Source organism: Poromitra crassiceps, assembly GCF_964638095.1.
Source record: "Poromitra crassiceps genome assembly, chromosome: 3".
Classification (NCBI taxonomy): domain Eukaryota; kingdom Metazoa; phylum Chordata; class Actinopteri; order Beryciformes; family Melamphaidae; genus Poromitra; species Poromitra crassiceps.
Window position 1 is genome coordinate 29,075,042 of NC_139625.1, and position 18,324 is coordinate 29,093,365.

The 18,324-nt window shown below is 47.2% G+C and overlaps 1 protein-coding gene across 1 annotated transcript in view; it reads right to left on the bottom strand.

Annotated features, from left to right (window-relative positions):
- The window catches only part of bahd1 (bromo adjacent homology domain containing 1), a 36,705-nt gene extending 18,936 nt beyond the window's left edge, over positions 1 to 17,769 (bottom strand). The window contains exon 1 of the mRNA XM_083632839.1: positions 17,559 to 17,769. The gene's annotated coding sequence lies outside the window, so the exon portion shown is untranslated. The remainder of the gene's footprint in view (positions 1 to 17,558) is intronic.
- Positions 17,770 to 18,324: the final 555 nt, after the last annotated feature.

Sequence of the window (18,324 nt, forward strand, 5' to 3'; positions counted from 1 at the left end):
AAGCGATCCGTGGACCAAATAGCCCACTCTAGCTGGAGACATGGCAAATCGGTGAGCGGTGACCTACTTCCGAAGTGGCAGCATGCTGGAGATAATATTCATGCGCTGCATTCGCATTGGCGAAGCTGCCGTTGCACCGGGACATCCCTAACGCAAAACCACGCTCATATTCCTGTAATATTCCTACAGGGATACTGTGAGCGCTCCATCGCACTTTAATAGTATTTCTCAATCTCATCTGCTATGATGTAACTGTATCATCCTCCTTGGACTTGCTTTTATCCTGCTAAAATGTAGGATTAGGCTACTACTATATCTAGTTTGAGCCAAAATAACCCTATGGAAATTACGAAACTTCTTCCAATATAGTAACTTCAATCAATAGTCATCGTGATTTGCCGTTATGAAAAATATAATACAATATCACAGCAAAACATGTCTCTAAATGGAATATTATAAAAGGAGATAACTGATAAGGTCGCTCTAAACACACCACTGAGACCAAAAACACACTATTCCCTATAGTTAGATAGGAGAAAGAAACACCATAAAGTCTGATATAATCTATCAGACTATCAGATAGATCACTACTGAGTAGGCCACAGACACACTTCAAGTCCATAGGAATAGTGATTTTTCCTTTTTAGATGTCAGTAGAAAACAGAAGCATGTGTCCCACTTCATTAGGCCTATTTATGGTATCCTCTTCTCTTAATGATACATGGAATCATAATGCTCATGAGTGATCAATCACTGTTCCACCATAAGTCCAGTGCTGGGGAAAATAACATAGACCTAGCACCAAACAATTGATGGTGGGGAAGGTTCACACTTCAACAACAAAATGAGTTGGGAATCTATTATGTTATCAAGTTGGCATGTATAGTCAGAATCAGGCTTTAATTGGGATAAATGCTAATTGTCCTCATCAATATCAGCTTTACAGTGTGTAATTAACAGCTGTAAACGAGCTGAGTGTGTAACTTAATGAGGCGTGAGTGCTGGGGAAGCAGAGAGAGTAGACAGCTGAGAGCTGACCCACACTGCAATAAACATGTAACAGCTCACTGCAGAGCAATGCACAGGGCCCACCAGGCTGACTGACTGACTCACTCACTTTCATTCACTCACTCATTGGTTGTTTCCCAATGTTAAGGTTCCTTCCTTGGCAGGATAGGTCTTCCTACAGCGGGCAGGCAAGCATCCTTCCTCGCTGACTAGGAAGTACCATGGAAACTGTGAGAAATGGCCACTCACACTCACTCACTCACTCACTCACTCTATAGGGCTGGACAACAACAATTCAGTATTATGATTTGCCTATTATGATTGACCTCCCTGCAGAGCAGAGAGGACTTTTCCTTAACATAAAACCCCCTCCTACAAATGTGCATGTTCCACTTGTGTAGCAAATCATATCCAACAGAAAATCTCGTCAAATTCACATATCACATTTTACACCGTAAAATCAAAAGTTCTGTTTATTAAAATATATGCAGACTGTAATCAATTTCACTGAAAAAACAATTTGTATAAAAAGATGCATTCATAAAGTTAAAATATAACTAGAAATAAGCACCTCACGGCTTTATGCCTCCGCCAACAACTCAAGTTGCAGTCTACATCCATGTCTGTCCAGAGTCATAAAATAATATATGTAGTGAAGACTTTGAAGGAATTGAATAGAAGGTATTACGCGTATTATTATTGTTATTGTTGTTATTATTATTATTATTGTGAAATGCAAGTTATCGCTATTGACATGTATGATTCCAGTGAATAATTTCCATGGAGAAATATGCTCTCTTCACGCAGAGACTATTTTTACAGAGGAGTACAGAGGAGTACAGAGGACTGATAGGGAGCTTCAACAATCACCTGAAGCTCAATATCATCAAAACCACTGAGCTTGTGGTGGACTACTACAGTGTGTGTTATCATACATTTTTGTCCTGGTTGTCAAAGGTATACTATGCAACTATGTAAAGCCCCATTCAGCAACTTTTCCAAGTTTCGCTATTAGGAAAACTGCGCCCTCTGGGTGCGATAGTATCGGTATCGATATCGCCATTCAAAGTCAACAAAACACAGCGCCAGAAAGCTCTATTTACATGTTGTGACATCAAGTACTCACCACGTGATGAAATAATAATCCATATTTACGTGAAACGTCATTTTCACAGCAAATCCACACCGAGGTACTTCCTTGTTTTACAGAACACAGCGCTTCCGCTGTACACAGCACATGCGCGGTATGCCGCTCATGCTGTCTCCGGGACGCAGGCACAAAAATGCTTATTGCCAGGAGAGGTCTTTGGAGGGTGGTGTGGGACCAATAGACAATAGACATTCTCCCTCTTAATATACACTGGACCATCTTCAATGACTAAAAATCTGTTATATTAAGGTGAAAAAGTTACTGATTGGGGCTTTAATAAAAAAAACATGATATAATTATACAAAAGTTTCCCCTCAAAATGATCACTTCTGGCCTATATAATAGTGTAGAAGTGTGTTTATGATGAGAGACGCTGCGCCCTGTGTTGATGAGAGACACTGCGCCCTGTGTGTATTTTAGTGATGGGACATTGTTTTTCTGTGTTCTGTGTTTATGTGGTCAAGCGAGGTTGTGTTTATGTGGAGAGAGAGCGCCGGCAAACCGTTCAAACACAGGGATTAAACTTTATTTTCTGATAGTTTCACAGCGGTTATGCTATAAAAACACAAAACACACACATACCTTCAAACCATCGAGGGATGAGCGCCAAACAGCTCAAACATTGAGCTGGGAAGGAACTCTATTTCCTGGTTTTAGTCCGCGCTGACTCCGCTCTGTTGAGGTATTCCTCTCTGTAGAAAACGGTCTGTAATGGCCCACCATCAGGCCTGTTCTTGGGGCAATTGACGCCCACGAACCAAGGCTCCAACGACGTAATGATGATGACACCGCCGTGACATCATCAATGATGATGTCAGAGTTCACTTTATGAGGTCACCGATGATGTCATACCTCCCCGGACGTTGTGACATCACCAACGATGTCATACACCAAATGTGGGGGGGTATATAACAAGGTGTTATTCTGTTATGTATTGTATTCTTGGTCCTATGTTTCCCTTTCTGTATACGACGTATACTGCTTCTGCCGATACTCAATAAAGATCGCTTGAAAGACATCTCTGTGGTTCTAACCGATCACTGCCCGTGAGCCCTTACCTAAGATCCAGCACACTTTACACTTCACCCAAGGCAAGCACATAAACTTCCTTACAAACTGGTCCTTCGAGTGGATCCGAGGACTTACGACGCTCCGAGATGGAACAGAAGTCAGGTGAGCTCGCTCTGGCCACGGCACCCCACCGACCAGAGGAGCAATTCCTTCCCCAGCAGTCCGAAACATCTGGATACACCACGAGTAGTAGTCAGAGGCCAGTCCCCCTACACTCCCAGACGATCCGACCGGGGCAGGAGCTCATCCGCAGCCACCAGGAAAACCGACTCCCTGCTCAGGTAGCCCAGGCAAGGGCCGATTTAGCCCAGACAAGGGCTGAGTTCGACCATAAGATCGCGCGCCAAAGGGACACCAACCATCATTGAATACTTCGAGGAATTCCAACGCACCGGTAGGTCCCATCAAGTTGGCCACCAGTCAAGTCCGGACAGGTCATGGAGGTTTGACCTATGACAACCATGACGCCTATGCATCCTGCAGCCCCAGCGGGCGCAGGAGTCATCACTCTCACCATCATAGCGCTAGCCACCGGACTGACCATAGCGCATCACGACACTTTAGCGCCAGCTCACGGTCAACCGTACGTTCACACGCCTCCGCTCCGGCTCAACATTTCACCCGTGCCTCGCACCTCCCACGACCAGGGTCAGGTCACACGGCGGCTCCAGAGCCAATGACCCAAACTATGGAACCCCCTGTTCCACTGCCCAGACAAGGGCAATGGCCATTGCCAACGCCACCAACACCCGCACCCAGGACACGTCCGCCGACAAAGGTCGCCGACCCTGAGCATGCAATAGAGTGCAACGGGGCGGCCGAGCCCGTCACTGGGATACCTCACACTCAGGTAGGCATGGCGAACGTTGGGACCAACAGCACGGGGCACAGTCAGCCGGCCGGCGTCAATCATTCCCACAAGATAGCCGAACATGACAGCTGGGACCCCCCCAGAGGGCGGGACCAGCCATCACGATTACCTACTCCCAGAATTCACCTCCTGGCCCTGCCCGGGCTCATGGAGACAACTCCAGCCAAGGCCTCTAGGGATGCCAAGAAGTCCGAGCAAACTTCCCAGACAGGCCCCTTCCCGCACCCACCACTAGCCATTGGGGTTGCGGACCCCCTTTCCTTCTTCTCAAGCCCAGATCGCTGGCCAGAGACACCCCAACTCCACACAACCTCGGATCAGAGCGAGGAGTTGAGGAAGCCAGGTTACTGTGGCCTCAGGCCGGCTCCCCCCATGCCGGAGGAGTGTACGACCTTCGGTGCCCTCATCGAGGATCCCACACCGGCGCTTCACGGGGCGGCCAACGAGGCACTAAGGGCCGAGGACTATAGTAAGGCCGAGGCTTCCCTCCAACGAGGGCAGACAAACTGTTTCCTCGCCGACCTTACGCCGCTGAGTTTCCTCAACTGGAAACTCAAGCCACCAGAGGCCCCTCACTCCCTCGCTGACCCTACACCGCTGAGTTTCCTCAACTGGAAACTCAAGCCACCAGAATCAGAGGCCCCTCACTACAGCAGTAGCTGGGTAGATCCCCAGCTCCTGAGCAGCTCCCGCGCTGACCTCACGCCGCTGAGTTTCCTCAACTGGAAACTCAAGCCACCAGAGGCCACTACAGCTCACTACAGCAGTTGCTGGATAGACCCCCAGCTCCTGCACACATTTTGGCCAATGAGGACAGTCACCAAAGTTTCCCCTGGACTGGACAACAACGTGTAGACCCGTACCTACACCCGGCCGGCGGCCAAGCGGACCACAGCCCCCCTCACTGCCAGACTGATCAACCAAGCCCTGCCTATCCCAGGTGGGACTGGAGGGCCATTTCTGCAAGAATACAGATTCCCCACAGGAATCTGAGGGCGGCTGTAGAAAACGGTCTGTAATGGCCCACCATCAGGCCTGTTCTTGGGGCAATTGACGCCCACGAACCAAGGCTCCAACGACGTAATGATGATGACACCGCCGTGACATCATCAATGATGATGTCAGAGTTCACCTGTGAGGTCATCAGCGATGTCAGACGGTCTAGGCTGACTGTGACGGCAGACGGGACTTTATGAGGTCACCGATGATGTCATACCTCCCCAGATGTTGTGACATCACCAACGATGTCATACACCAAATGTGGGGGGGTATATAACAAGGTGTTATTCTGTTATGTATTGTATTCTTGGTCCTATGTTTCCCTTTCTGTATACGACGTATACTGCTTCTGCCGATACTCAATAAAGATCGCTTGAAAGACATCTCTGTGGTTCTAACCGATCACTGCCCGTGAGCCCTTACCTAAGATCCAGCACACTTTACACTTCACCCAAGGCAAGCACATAAACTTCCTTACACTCTCAGAACATCTTAGCGATGCTATTGGCTGGCTGTTGCGCTGTGAGCAATGTTATTGGCTGGGCATTATACAACTCCAAGTGGACTAAAGTGGCTAAATAACACTAAAAATTTAGGCTAAAGTTTGCTGAGGGAAAAAAAACATTTTCAAAGGGGTGCTCTTTTTCACAGCCTAATGTTGGCAGGTGTGTGTACCAGTAGCCTTATGTTGCTATTTAGCCTTTCTGATGCTATTGCATGGTTAAATCAGCTAATTTTATTTCAGACAGATTTTTTTTTTGTATCCGCAGTGGAAGTGGTCCCTCAGAAATTAGGTTTGGTACATAGCACTACTTAGTCTAAAAAGTTTGAAAAGTTTGGGAACCCCTGTTGAATGACCCAAGACTGTTTTCTCAGCTACAGTGCTAAGCAAAACATTATGATGTCACAGTGAAGTTGACCTTTGAACTTTTGCTTATAAAATGTCATCACTTCATCATTTTATCCAATAAGACATTTTTGTGAAATGTTGTCATAATTAGCATATGAATTGTTGAGTTATGGCCAAAAATGCTTTTGTGAGGTCACAGTGACCTTGACCTTTGACCACCAAATTGTAATCAGTTCATCCTTGAGTCCAAGTGGATGTTTGTGCCAAATTTGAAGACATTTGCTCAATGCGTTCCTGAGATATCGTGTTCACAAGAATGGAACGGACAGACATGAGGTCACAGTGACCTTGAACTTTGACCTTTTACTACCAAAATCTATTCAGTTCATCCTCGAGTCCAAGTGCCAGCCATCCTTTTATCAAATGTCCAATCCCTCACTAACAAGATGGAAGAGCTTCTGCTGCTAACTCAGAAGAAGGATTACAAAGAATGCTCCGCTTTCTGTTTTACGGAAACCTGGCTCAACAACAACATCCCCGACGAGGCTGTAACCCCACCTGGATACTCGATCTACCGGTGTGATCGTTCCGTTAAGACGGGCGGCGGAGTATGTTTCATGATGAACCACCGATGGTGCACCAACTCCACAATAATCCACCAATCATGCTCCCCTGATCTTGAATATATCACCATAACATGCAGACCATTCTATCTCCCAAGAGAATTCGCCTCAATCGTGCTCACTGGTGTTTACATACAGCCACGAGCTAACGCTACCGAAGCTATCAATGAGCTAGCTCACCACATTTCCTCCACTGAACAATCTCATCCTGACTCCACAATACTAGTCCTGGGCGACTTTAATCACACAAACCTCTCCCGCGAGCTTCCCAATTATAAGCAACAGGTAACATGCCCCACAAGAGGTACCAACACTCTCGATCACTGCTACAGCACAATCAAGTCCGCTTACCGTGCGTTCCCGAGAGCTCCACTTGGTAAATCTGACCATGCGTTGCTGCTCCTCATCCCCTCATACAGACAAAAACTCAAAACAGTTAAATCCACCACAAAAACTCGTCTAGACTGGACCCCCGATGCAGTCGAAACTCTAAAAGGTTGCCTGGACTGTACTCTGTGGGACATTTTGAAATCCGCGTGCAGCTCATTAGACGAGTACGCATCGACAGTGACGTCATACATCCAGTTCTGTGTGGAGATGTGTATCCCCACTAAAACTGTTAGGTCTTTTGGTAACAGTAAACCCTGGTTCAACAAGGATTTGGCAGAACTTCGCAAGAAAAAGAACTCAGCTTTTCTCAGTGGTAACAAAGAAACATACAAATCTGCAAAATATCAATTACGGTCTGCTATCAGGAAGGCCAAATCAAACCACTCAACAAAACTGGAAAAACAATTCCAAGACAATAACACCAGAGAAGTATGGAAAAACATTCAACAACTGACAAATTACAAAAAACGCCCCCCCCCCCAGCCGCAGATGAGGACCCTAACCTCCCTGACAAACTCAATCAATTCTATGCCAGATTTGACACCGACAACCACTCCACACCCCCCTGCCCCGCTCCACCGCCCCCCCTCCTCCCTCCCCCCTTCATCATCCAGGAAGACAAAGTAAGGACTGTATTTAAACAATCGAATAAAAGAAAAGCTGCAGGACCTGACCATCTCTCCCCTGCTGTGCTCAGCTACTGTGCTGAGCAGCTAGCCCCTGTATTCACCGATATCTTCAACTCCTCACTACGCCAATACTCAGTCCCACAATGCTTTAAACAGTCCACTATCATCCCAGTCCCCAAATCCACCAAAATAACATGTCTCAACGACTACCGGCCCATAGCTCTCACATCTGTTGTAATGAAATCATTTGAACATCTGGTCCTAGACTACCTCAAATCATTCACATCATCTCAACTTGATCCACACCAATTTGCCTACCGCGCCAACAGGTCAGTAGAGGATGCTATCAGCCTAGCACTACATCACTAACCTCCAACACATATGCACGCATCCTATTCATTGACTTTAGCTCAGCTTTCAACACCATCTCCCCCCACAAACTATTCTTTAAACTGCAAGACATGAACATACACCCGGCCATAAACTACTGGATCCTAGACTTCCTCAGCAACAGAACCCAAACAGTCAAAATACTCAACCGGATGTCCCACCCCCTGACCCTCAGCACCGGCGCCCCCCAGGGGTGCGTCCTTTCCTCCTGGTTCTTCTCCCTCTACACTAACAAACTCACCTCCCTGGACAACTCAGTAAAAATTTACAAATACGCAGACGACACCACCATCCTCGGCCTCATCACAAACAACAATGAATCAGCATACAGACGAGAAGTAGAGAGAGTCGCAACATGGTGCTCTACTAACAACCTCCTGCTCAACACCTCCAAAACCACCGAAATAGCCATAGATTTCAGGACTGCAAAAATGACACCCAAACTCCCACTGACAATATCCGACCAACCCATAACCCTCACAGACTCTTTCAAATTTCTCGGAACACACATCAGCAATAACCTCAAATGGGACCACAACATCACCACCATCACCAAGAAAGCACATCAGCGACTCTATTTCCTCAGGCAACTGAAAAGATACAGGATTAAACAACGCCTACTGCTCCGCTTCTTCTCCGCCATCATACAAAGCATCATCACCTCATCCATAATTGTCTGGTTCGGCTCAGCTGATCAATCATCTAAATCCAAATTACAGCGCATTATTAATAAAGCAGCAAAAATCATTGGTTGTGACCTCCCCACCCTGGACTCCATATACACCTCCATCACCCGTGCCTGTAAGATCATTAAGGACCCCTCCCACCCAGCCCACCCCCTGTTCCAGCCCCTCCCCTCAAAAAGACGATACAGATCAATTCCCACCAAAACTACCCGCTTCAAAAACAGTTTCTTTCCCACAGCCATACGGACTCTGAACTCCCTCAGCACCCCTCTCCCTCTCCCCCCTCCCCCCTCACCCTAACTTTACGTCTGTTGGTCTTGTATCCTGTATTTATGTATTTATTGTTGGAAGTGGGAAAGGTGTAACTGTTTAATTGTCTAAATGTATCAATGTCCTGTTTCCATGTTTTGCCAGAGCTATATCATCATGTACTGAAACTAAATACCACCAACCTGGTTGCGTGGCAATAAAAGTATCTGTAAAGTATCTGTATCTGTATCTGTAAGTGGACGTTTGTGCCAAATTTGAAGAAATTCCTTCACGGCATTCCTGAGATATCGCGTTAATGAGCATGGGATGGATGGACGGAGACAAGCCGAAAAAATAATGTCACGGCATCGTCGGCATGGTAAGCATACCCCTAGTTAAAGAAATATTTAATTTTAAAGACATGATGAGATGCAGCACAGCTAGTCCACATCTGTTAGACCTGCTTTACAACTACAGTACCTGGGTGAACAAATTGTAATCATGTAGAGCAAAAAGGCGTGAGATCCATGTGTAAATGCACCCAAAATGAAATGAAGATCCAATCACCTAAAGGGGTGGACGAGGACACATTTGGCATTAAGGGCCCTATCTTCGTACGGCGATATCGTTTGCGCTGCCGTTTGCGCACCTCTTATTGCTATCTTCCCTGCCTCTTAAACGTCTGCCTCCACCATCCAGTTTTGCGCTGGGATCTAAGCGCAGAGACAGGTGTAGGCGTGGCCCAGGCGTGTCCGTGGGCCTCTCTAGCCTATTATCTCCCTCCCACAAGTGTCATTTTGCGCTCTGGCGAAGATACCGTCGCTACGTTCTGAGCGTAAACAGAGGTTTGGGCGTTCCCCGTGCCAAAATAGGCGTTCCAGCGCAATGTGTTAGAAAAAAAGGCCTTGGGTGCCCTCAATTTGAATGCCACCAAATAGCTGGTCTTAGCGCAAAAAAACCTTACGCCAGGCGTACGCCTGAGCCCACACAGTATTCTCCGAGCAGTGCAGGAAATCCTCGCTTGGAGAGGCGTACATTACGCATGTGCGGACACACTTCCCTCCTCAGAATGCCACGTTGATTTTCAACTAATCTACACTGGAGAAAAAAACACATCTTGATTTAAAAATGAGAGAATTTATTTGTCATGGTTTTGTGCCAAAAAAGTGATTTGCGTTTTGAATTGGATTACCAGGGGAACGAGGGTCTGGCGGGGCAGGAGTCTGTGTGTAGCGCCGGGAGGGGTGCTTTTAAGGGCTAGTGTGCCGGGTCCTGGAGGGGGGTCTCCCCGGAGAAGGTGTGAGCTGGGCCGGGTAGGCAGGCCGGGTGGGTCGGTGCACAGGGTGGGTAGAGAGGCACTGAGGCAGCGCTGTGTGCGGTCCCGCAGATCGAAATCAGTTTCTGGCACCAAATCACTTTTTGACACAACACCGGCGAGTAGGCTATACAGTAACCTCTCTCCCTGCAATTGCACCATGGTACAATAGCTTAACCCGAGTGGACAATTCTGGTATAGGCTATTGAAATAGGCTAGAATTAAAATCTTACACATCCCTACCTTATTAAAGAAACAAATATTTTTAAATGTGTATGTTCAAGTTCAAGTATATTTATTGTCATTGTTATATTGCTCCAACAACGAGATATAGACAAGCATCTCCCTGAGACGTACAGTGAAACACCAAGGTAAAGTGCATCCGCCCAAATAATAAATACATACAATAAATAAATACATTATTCTATGTTATGGCCTATATGAGCGAAACGACTAATTAATAGGCTACTAATTACAAAAGCATACATTTTCGTTACGAATCCAAACTGGTTCATCCTCCAATTTTCTCCCTCTCTCGTTCTCTCCCCCCTCCCTCTCTCTCTGACTCTCTCCCTCTCTCTTTTCTCTCTCTCTCTCTCACTCTGTCACTCTGCTTGCACTGAGCAAGAAAGAAGCTGCTGTCACAGACGTGATGGCGGTGACGCTGTGGCTTTTAAGGGGAGTGATCTCACCTTGTGAATCCTGTTATGGGCGTAAACACGCCTATGGAGCTTTGCGCCGAGATGACGTGAAGCGCAGCGGCCCGACACGCCCACAATTAGTGCTTTGCGCGGCGCTATTCCAGCGCAAAACAGGCGCTAACGCAAAATTACCGCCGTTGCGAAGATAGGGCCCTAAGTGTGTTTGTAACACATTTTCAATCCACAGATGGCTACTCGGTAAACCGAAGTAAACTTTAGTGATCAGATCCAGAAAGGAAGCACAGAAAAAATGTAACAGGTGGCAGGCAGCTGGACAGCAACATAACTGTCAACTTCAGATGAAAATACATAATAAGAGAGGAAGTGACGTGTGCAGCAATCTGTGTTTTGTCGAGGGGAAGAGAAACACCCTGTGTACACCAACAAGGCATTATAAGGTTAGGTGCACATTAATCCAGCTATCATACACTGATGTATAGGCACAATTCAGATAGGTGCATCATGTATCATGTTAAGGACAGGTGTAAACAAGGTCTTATGCAATCTAAAAGGTTCAGCATGATTTCACTGACACTGACAAGAGACACAATCATTTTAGTTGTGTCTGGCTGGTAGCAACTTGAAATTAGATGTATTTATTTATGCAACAAGTAAACTATAGGCTATAGGCTCCCTCACCTGATATGTGAAGCGCTTTGAGTATCTTGAAAGGCGCTATATAAAATCCAATCAATTAAAAAAATACAGACAGTTTGGGTGGTTTAAAAAAAAACTTTTGAAGAAGAATTGAGAAAATTAAAGCTTGAAACCGATCATTTCTGTTTATAAATGAGAGGAAATAAGAAAAGAGAGAGCATGGAGAGAAATCTGGGGACATTTGCAGGGACAGAGCAGCAAACAGGGACGCCTCGTCGTCACCCTGAGTTAATGTTGACTTTGGAAGCAGATTTGACGCTGTGAAACCTGATAAGCACAAACAGACAGTACATGTACACAACGTTAGGATAAGCTGCTCTTTCCATGGAACACTGAACAGGTGAACGCCTATGATCCTTTAACTTTAGAGGTGTAGACGAAGCAGACTAGGCAGGCAGGGCAACTAAAGATCTTTAAGCTTTGAAACAACTGAGACATGGATAAGATGATCCACTCCACACAGCGCTGCGTTACGTAATGAAGGATAATCAGCGTAACTTTTAAAAGCAAAACGCAAGTAATTGTCACGAACACAGCCCAAAAACCACGACAAAGTGCTTTCTCGGCTTCAGGGTGCAGGTCTAGATGACAGTTCGGCACCTCAGAGCCGATAGGAGACAGGACAGGAAGCGTAATTAGCCGCTTACTGTTTCTCTTCAAAGAAGACAGGGCGGGATGCCAGAGAGTCTGCCTGGCCGAGAGGGACAAGGAAAATAGAGAGAGGGGAGAGACAGAGAGAGAGAGACAGCAGTGAAGATGACTGAATTCAGCGAGAGGAGGGAGCCAGAGAGAGAAACAGCGTTGAAGATGACTGAATTCAGAGAGGAGAGAGCCAGAGGGAGAAAGACAGTGGTGAAGATGACTGAATTCAGATGGAGGAGAGAGCCAGAGAGAGAGACAGCAGTGAAGATGACTGAATTCAGAGAGAGGAGAGAGCCAGACAGCGGTGAAAATGACTGATTTCAGAGAGAGGAGAGAGCCAGAGAGAGAGAAACAGCGGTGAAGATGACTGATTTCAGAGAGAGGAGAGAGCCAGAGAGGGAGAGACAGCAGTGAAGATGAGTGAATTCAGACAGAGGAGAGAGCCAGAGAGAGAGACAGCGGTGAAGATGACTGAATTCAGAGAGAGGAGAGAGCCAGAGAGAGAGACAGCAGTGAAGATGACTGAATTCAGAGAGAGGAGAGAGCCAGAGAGAGAGACAGCAGTGAAGATTACTGAATTCAGAGAGAGGAGAGAGCCAGAGAGAGAGGCAGCGGTGAAGATCAGTGAATTCAGAGAGAGGAGAGAGTCAGAGAGAGAGACAGCAGTGAAGATGAGTGAATTCAGAGAGAGGAGAGAGTCAGAGAGAGAGAGACAGCAGTGAAGATGACTGAATTCAGAGAGAGGAGAGAGCCAGAGAGAGAAAGGCAGAGAGAGAGACAGCAGTGTAGATGAGTGAATTCAGAGAGAGGAAAGAGTCAGAGAGAGAGAGACAGCGGTGAAGATGACTGAATTCAGAGAGAGAGAGGCAGAGAGAGAGACAGCGGTGAAGATGACTGAATTTAGAGAGAGGAGAGAGTCAGAGAGAGAGACAGCAGTGAAGATGAGTGAATTCAGAGAGAGGAAAGAGTCAGAGAGAGAGAGACAGCGGTGAATTCAGAGAGAGAGAGGCAGAGAGAGAGACAGCGGTGAAGATGACTGAATTCAGAGAGAGGAGAGAGCCAGAGAGAGAGAGACAGTCACAGCAGTGAAGATGAGTGAATTCAGAGAGAGGAGAGAGCCAGAGAGAGAGAGAGCGGTGAAGATGACTGAATTCAGAGATAGAGGACAGGCGCATTTGAGGAGAGGAGAAGGAAGGTGCAGAGGGAATCCAACACCTCACAGGTGTTGGATTCGAGCTGAGAGCTGAGAAAAAAGTAAAACTTCGCAGAAATCAGAAGGGCAATTTTTCCACTTTTTCAACCTCCTGGTTCCTTTTCTCGACAGGTCATTTGACATAGCCTTTCAGAGAGAGAGAGAGAGAGAGAGAGAGAGAGAGAGAGAGCAGGGGGGAAACAAAGAGAAAGAACGAACGTGTGAGAGACAGAAGATTGAGAGTGACGAATAGAGACAGCACAGAGAAAGGGAGGGAGGGAGGGAGAGAGTGAAAGAGAGGGCGATAGAGACAGAGAGAGACTGTCATCATCATGGTGAACAATGACTCTCTGATGGGGGAGGCCTGTCACTGCTGTGTTTCCAACCCAGCTGACGAAGGAGGGAGGTGGGGGGAGAGGAGGAGGTGCCCGTGGCCTGCCTGCCAGCAAGCCAGGGCCTCAGTCCTGCTTTTAGCATCTGCCAAACTCAAGGACACTTGGTGCAATGTGCTTTTCAGCCGACAAGTCTGACATTTGTCTGTCACAGTGAGGGCTTCTGTTCTGCCCTGCCTCCGCCACACAGGACTTAACCCCCCCCCCCCCCCCCCCCCCCATGTAAACAATCCCAGTGTGTGATAACCGGGCGAGGAGCAAGAGACCCCAGCTCTATACCCTCTCCTCCACAGCCACTGCAGCTGTGGGCCAGCCGACAGCTGACCACAGCTCTATACCCTCTCCTCCACAGCCACTGCAGCTGTGGGCCAGCCGACAGCTGACCACAGCTCTATACCCTCTCCTCCACAGCCACTGCAGCTGTGGGCCAGCCGACAGCTGACCACAGCGCCTCTGTGGGTCTCTGTTCCCCCTCTCCGCTCCGTCACTCCCGCCTTCCAACCCTGCCTCCTCTTCTTCCATGTTTCCATGACAGAAAAAACTGACCTGTAATTTTCACAGCTGTGTCTCCGGCAGTATGCCCGGGTGAGAGAGAGAGAGAGAGAGAGAGAGGGAGAGGGAGAGGGAGAGGGAGAGGGAGAGAGAGAGGGAGAGGGAGAGAGAGAGGGAGCGAGAGAGAGCGGGAGAGGGAGAGGGAGAGGGAGAGGGAGAGGGAGAGGGAGAGGGAGAGGGAGAGGGAGAGGGAGAGGGAGAGAGAGAGAGCGGGAGAGGGAGAGGGAGAGGGAGAGGGAGAGGGAGAGGGAGAGGGAGAGGGAGAGGGAGAGAGAGAGCGGGAGAGGGCGACCAGAAGGCTAATGGCTTTTAGAGGACTGGGCTACAGTAGAAGTTTGCTAATCCTGAGCCCCTCGAGACTCACGGGTCATTCTTCAAACCAGTGAAATATTCAAACAACTGAAAGGCTGAAACAGACTGAAATTACAGAGCAATTCTCATTCAACATACAAGTCCATGAATCCTGTATTTTGTAGATGACAGCCATCAGCTGTCAGTTTGGACGTCTAAACTGACGTTGAAAATTTAATAAACAAGGATCCCATTCCCGACACAGACACATAAAGCACGATGGACGATGGCATCGACCATCATCGATGGGCCGACCCCCATCGACCTCTGATCCTTCTACATCGGACCATCATGATTATCTGTTTGAATTTCAAAATTTCAGATTTAATAATAAAAAAGGACAACTCCACTCAGCCGTGACGCACGGAGGACGCGCGGGCGGCATCAAACAAGTGTACCCTGTCCCCAGTACAGAGAAGCAGTAGAGCGGAGGGGAGGGGAGGGGAGGGGAGGGGAGGGGAGGGGAGGGGAGGGGAGGGGAGGGGGAGGGTAAGCAGAAGTTGGTTGTGTTGTTGTGAAAATGTTAAGACAAAGAAGAAACTTCATGTTCTTTCCTGTTTTCAACCCAATGTAACGTTACAAGTCTAAACTGAATTAAACTCACCTGTTTCCATGAAGTCGCTCCATTACATAGGTTGCTGCTGCTGTGTTTCTATCTCAAAACTGAGCCCACACGAGACTAACCTTAGCTACCAGTAATTCTGTCCATTTTCAATTCAACACACACGTTGATCAGGATCTGTAACGTTAACGTTATTTGTTTTGTGCCTTTCAATATAGCCTACTGTTTCAGTCGCCTGGTTCTGTGCTGTTGGTGGCCTATCCAAGCCCGCTGGTCTCTCATGACATGTAGAGCTCAGCTGAGCACAGCTGCTGTTGTAAATGTGAACGTGCATTGCAGCGGTGCCGGCACAGCCAAATGGCACCGCAACGACTTCATAAATCATTAATTAATCACCCCCCCCCCTCCACCAACGACGATGCTATCGTCCATCGCGATGGTTATTAAATAATCATCGCGATCGTGATGGTTCCACCAAATTTGGTGTCAACCAAATTTTGGTTGACATCGCACAACCCTAATAACCATACAAAGTCATCGTTAAGTAATCAGGAATTAACAATGACTGTGACTCCTGCAGCTGAAGTTACTGAAGTTGGGAGAAGAATACCAATGACAACTGATAAAGGAGTGGCAATCAGCCACACATATTGGCTGTCTGATTGTCACCTAGAAGAAAACATGTTTATCTAGCATCAATAATCAGATTTATTTCTGGGTAAATGAGCTGGAAAATGAAAACATCGGACCACTGACATATGTCTTTAAAATGTGCTGTTTAAGTGAGAGCACATATTCCATTATTGCATTTGATTATAGTCCATCCAGTAACATCTATTTTATTCGACAAATTAATACTCTGCTCCACCATTCCACTCCATTAGCCTTCTCTGCTTCCCTCTCCAGCCACATGTGGTGTACAGTGAGCAGGAAGTATTTGTCTCTGTTGGGACAGCAGGGTGTGTGTGTGTGTGTGTGTGTGTGTGTGTGTGTGTGTGTGTGTGTGTTGGGGGGGGGGGGGGGGGGCAGTGTATGACAGAGATGTTCTCCAGCCCTCCTGCCCCCATGTCCCATGCACACAACGGGACACTTCCTCAGAAATAATGGGATTATGTCCAGGATTTATATCCAGCTTTAACGCTTCACGTGTGGTCATGCACTTCCATTGAGCATGCCGCCATGGCCTGACATCCACACACAGGCCGGTCATGCTGTGCTGCACACACATCTAACCATTACCTCCAAAACTACAGGTTATCTGGCTTGTCTGTGCATGGATGGCTCGATCTGTGACTATCCAGCAGCATGTATTGAAGAATTTACCAGGAACCTTATATTTCATCACATCATTTCACCCTGGTGTTTGCAATAGCCTACTTATATTGTATTTACAGGAGGAGATGTTTCAGTTATTCACAACATTTAGCATTTTTCCTGTACTATTAAAAGCATAAAGAAAGTTCTGTAACATTGGGGTGTCTGTGGTGCTCAATTGTGAAATGATAAAGACCACACACACACACACACACACACACACACACACACACACACACACACACACACACACACACACACACACACACACGTGTGTGTGTATATATGTGTGTATATATATATATACATACACACACACACACACACACACGCACGCACACCCACACACAAGCACACGCACACACACGGTGTGTGTGTGTGTGTGTGTGTGTGTGTGTGTGTGTGTGTGTGCACGTGTGTGTGTATGTATATATATATATATATATATATATATATATATATTATATACACATACATAGCCTACACATATCTTGTGAAATTATAATTTGGATTTATAGTTTTGCTCTGATATTGACTTTGCTATAGGCAAGGGGTTCATCTTTATCATTCGGTCTAGTAAAAAATGATATAACCATGAACTGCACCACAGCGATGAGCCTCGAACTAGTTGCTTGAGTTGCATAAAAGCTGCTTATGTGACATTTTCTGCGATCACGAAGTGGAGCCTCGGTCGAGCAGGCTCTAGCCTACTCACCATTTAGCCTAGGCGAAAAAAGACCAGTGTCACCTGCAGAAGTTCAGGCACAAATGACAGAGAAGTCCAAATAAGTGGCTTTGGGAGCGTTACAAAAGCAGCAGCTAGGCTCTGTTTATCTAGTGCCTACAACTGACCCATACCAGCCCGAGGAGAGGAGCCTCATCGCTGGGCTTGATCTTGTCCTGTCTGACACTTTCGGTTCAGCCTGTGAAAGCAGAAAGAGTTGTGGGCGGCTGGTTATCTTACCGCTGCGTGGACTGCTGGCCAAATAATCCACAGACGTGTGTCCAGAGGAAGCTCAGGTCCACAGGGCAGGAGACTGATGGGTCAGGTGTACGCTGGTTCCCGCAAGTGAAGGAGGAAAACAGAGTGGAGGGCATAGACTCATGTTGAGTTGCGTTGATCCGCTGAAGCCTGCTGTTTTTCCTCCAAACTGCGCCGCTCCATGCGCTACGCGTAAAAGCCGCCCGTCGGTACACTTCCAACGATAAAACGACTTGATGAAACGAAGCGAGGTGTAGCGAGTGTTCAACCGCGCTTCAGCAAACTACGATTGACTTCAGCGTGTTTTTACATAACAGCATCATCCGCTTTTTATGTTGACGCATCATGTTGCGAAAACATGGAGTTTCTTAAAGGGCCACGGACGCACCGTCTGCATGTCCCTGTCCCCAGTAGCTCTACAGTGGCTGACAGATGGTTTGTACCTAGTTAATGTCGTGGGTAGCCTGTGCCATGTTCTTATAACACAGCTATTAACCCAACCCGGCCGCTGTGTCGCCTCTGGACCAGACACTGTCCTGCATGACTGAGGGAGCAGCATGGTTTCTGCTGGGGCACCGGGATTAATTTCTTTACAGTTTTGGCTTACGGATATTTATCATGGCGTTGTTTAATCGATATTTAAATAGGGTTGCATCTGGGTTCACTGGTTTGATATGGGACTGCTGTCTATTAGAGCAGTGGTTCTCAACATGGAGTCCGGGGACCACCAGGGGTCATTGAGGAGGTT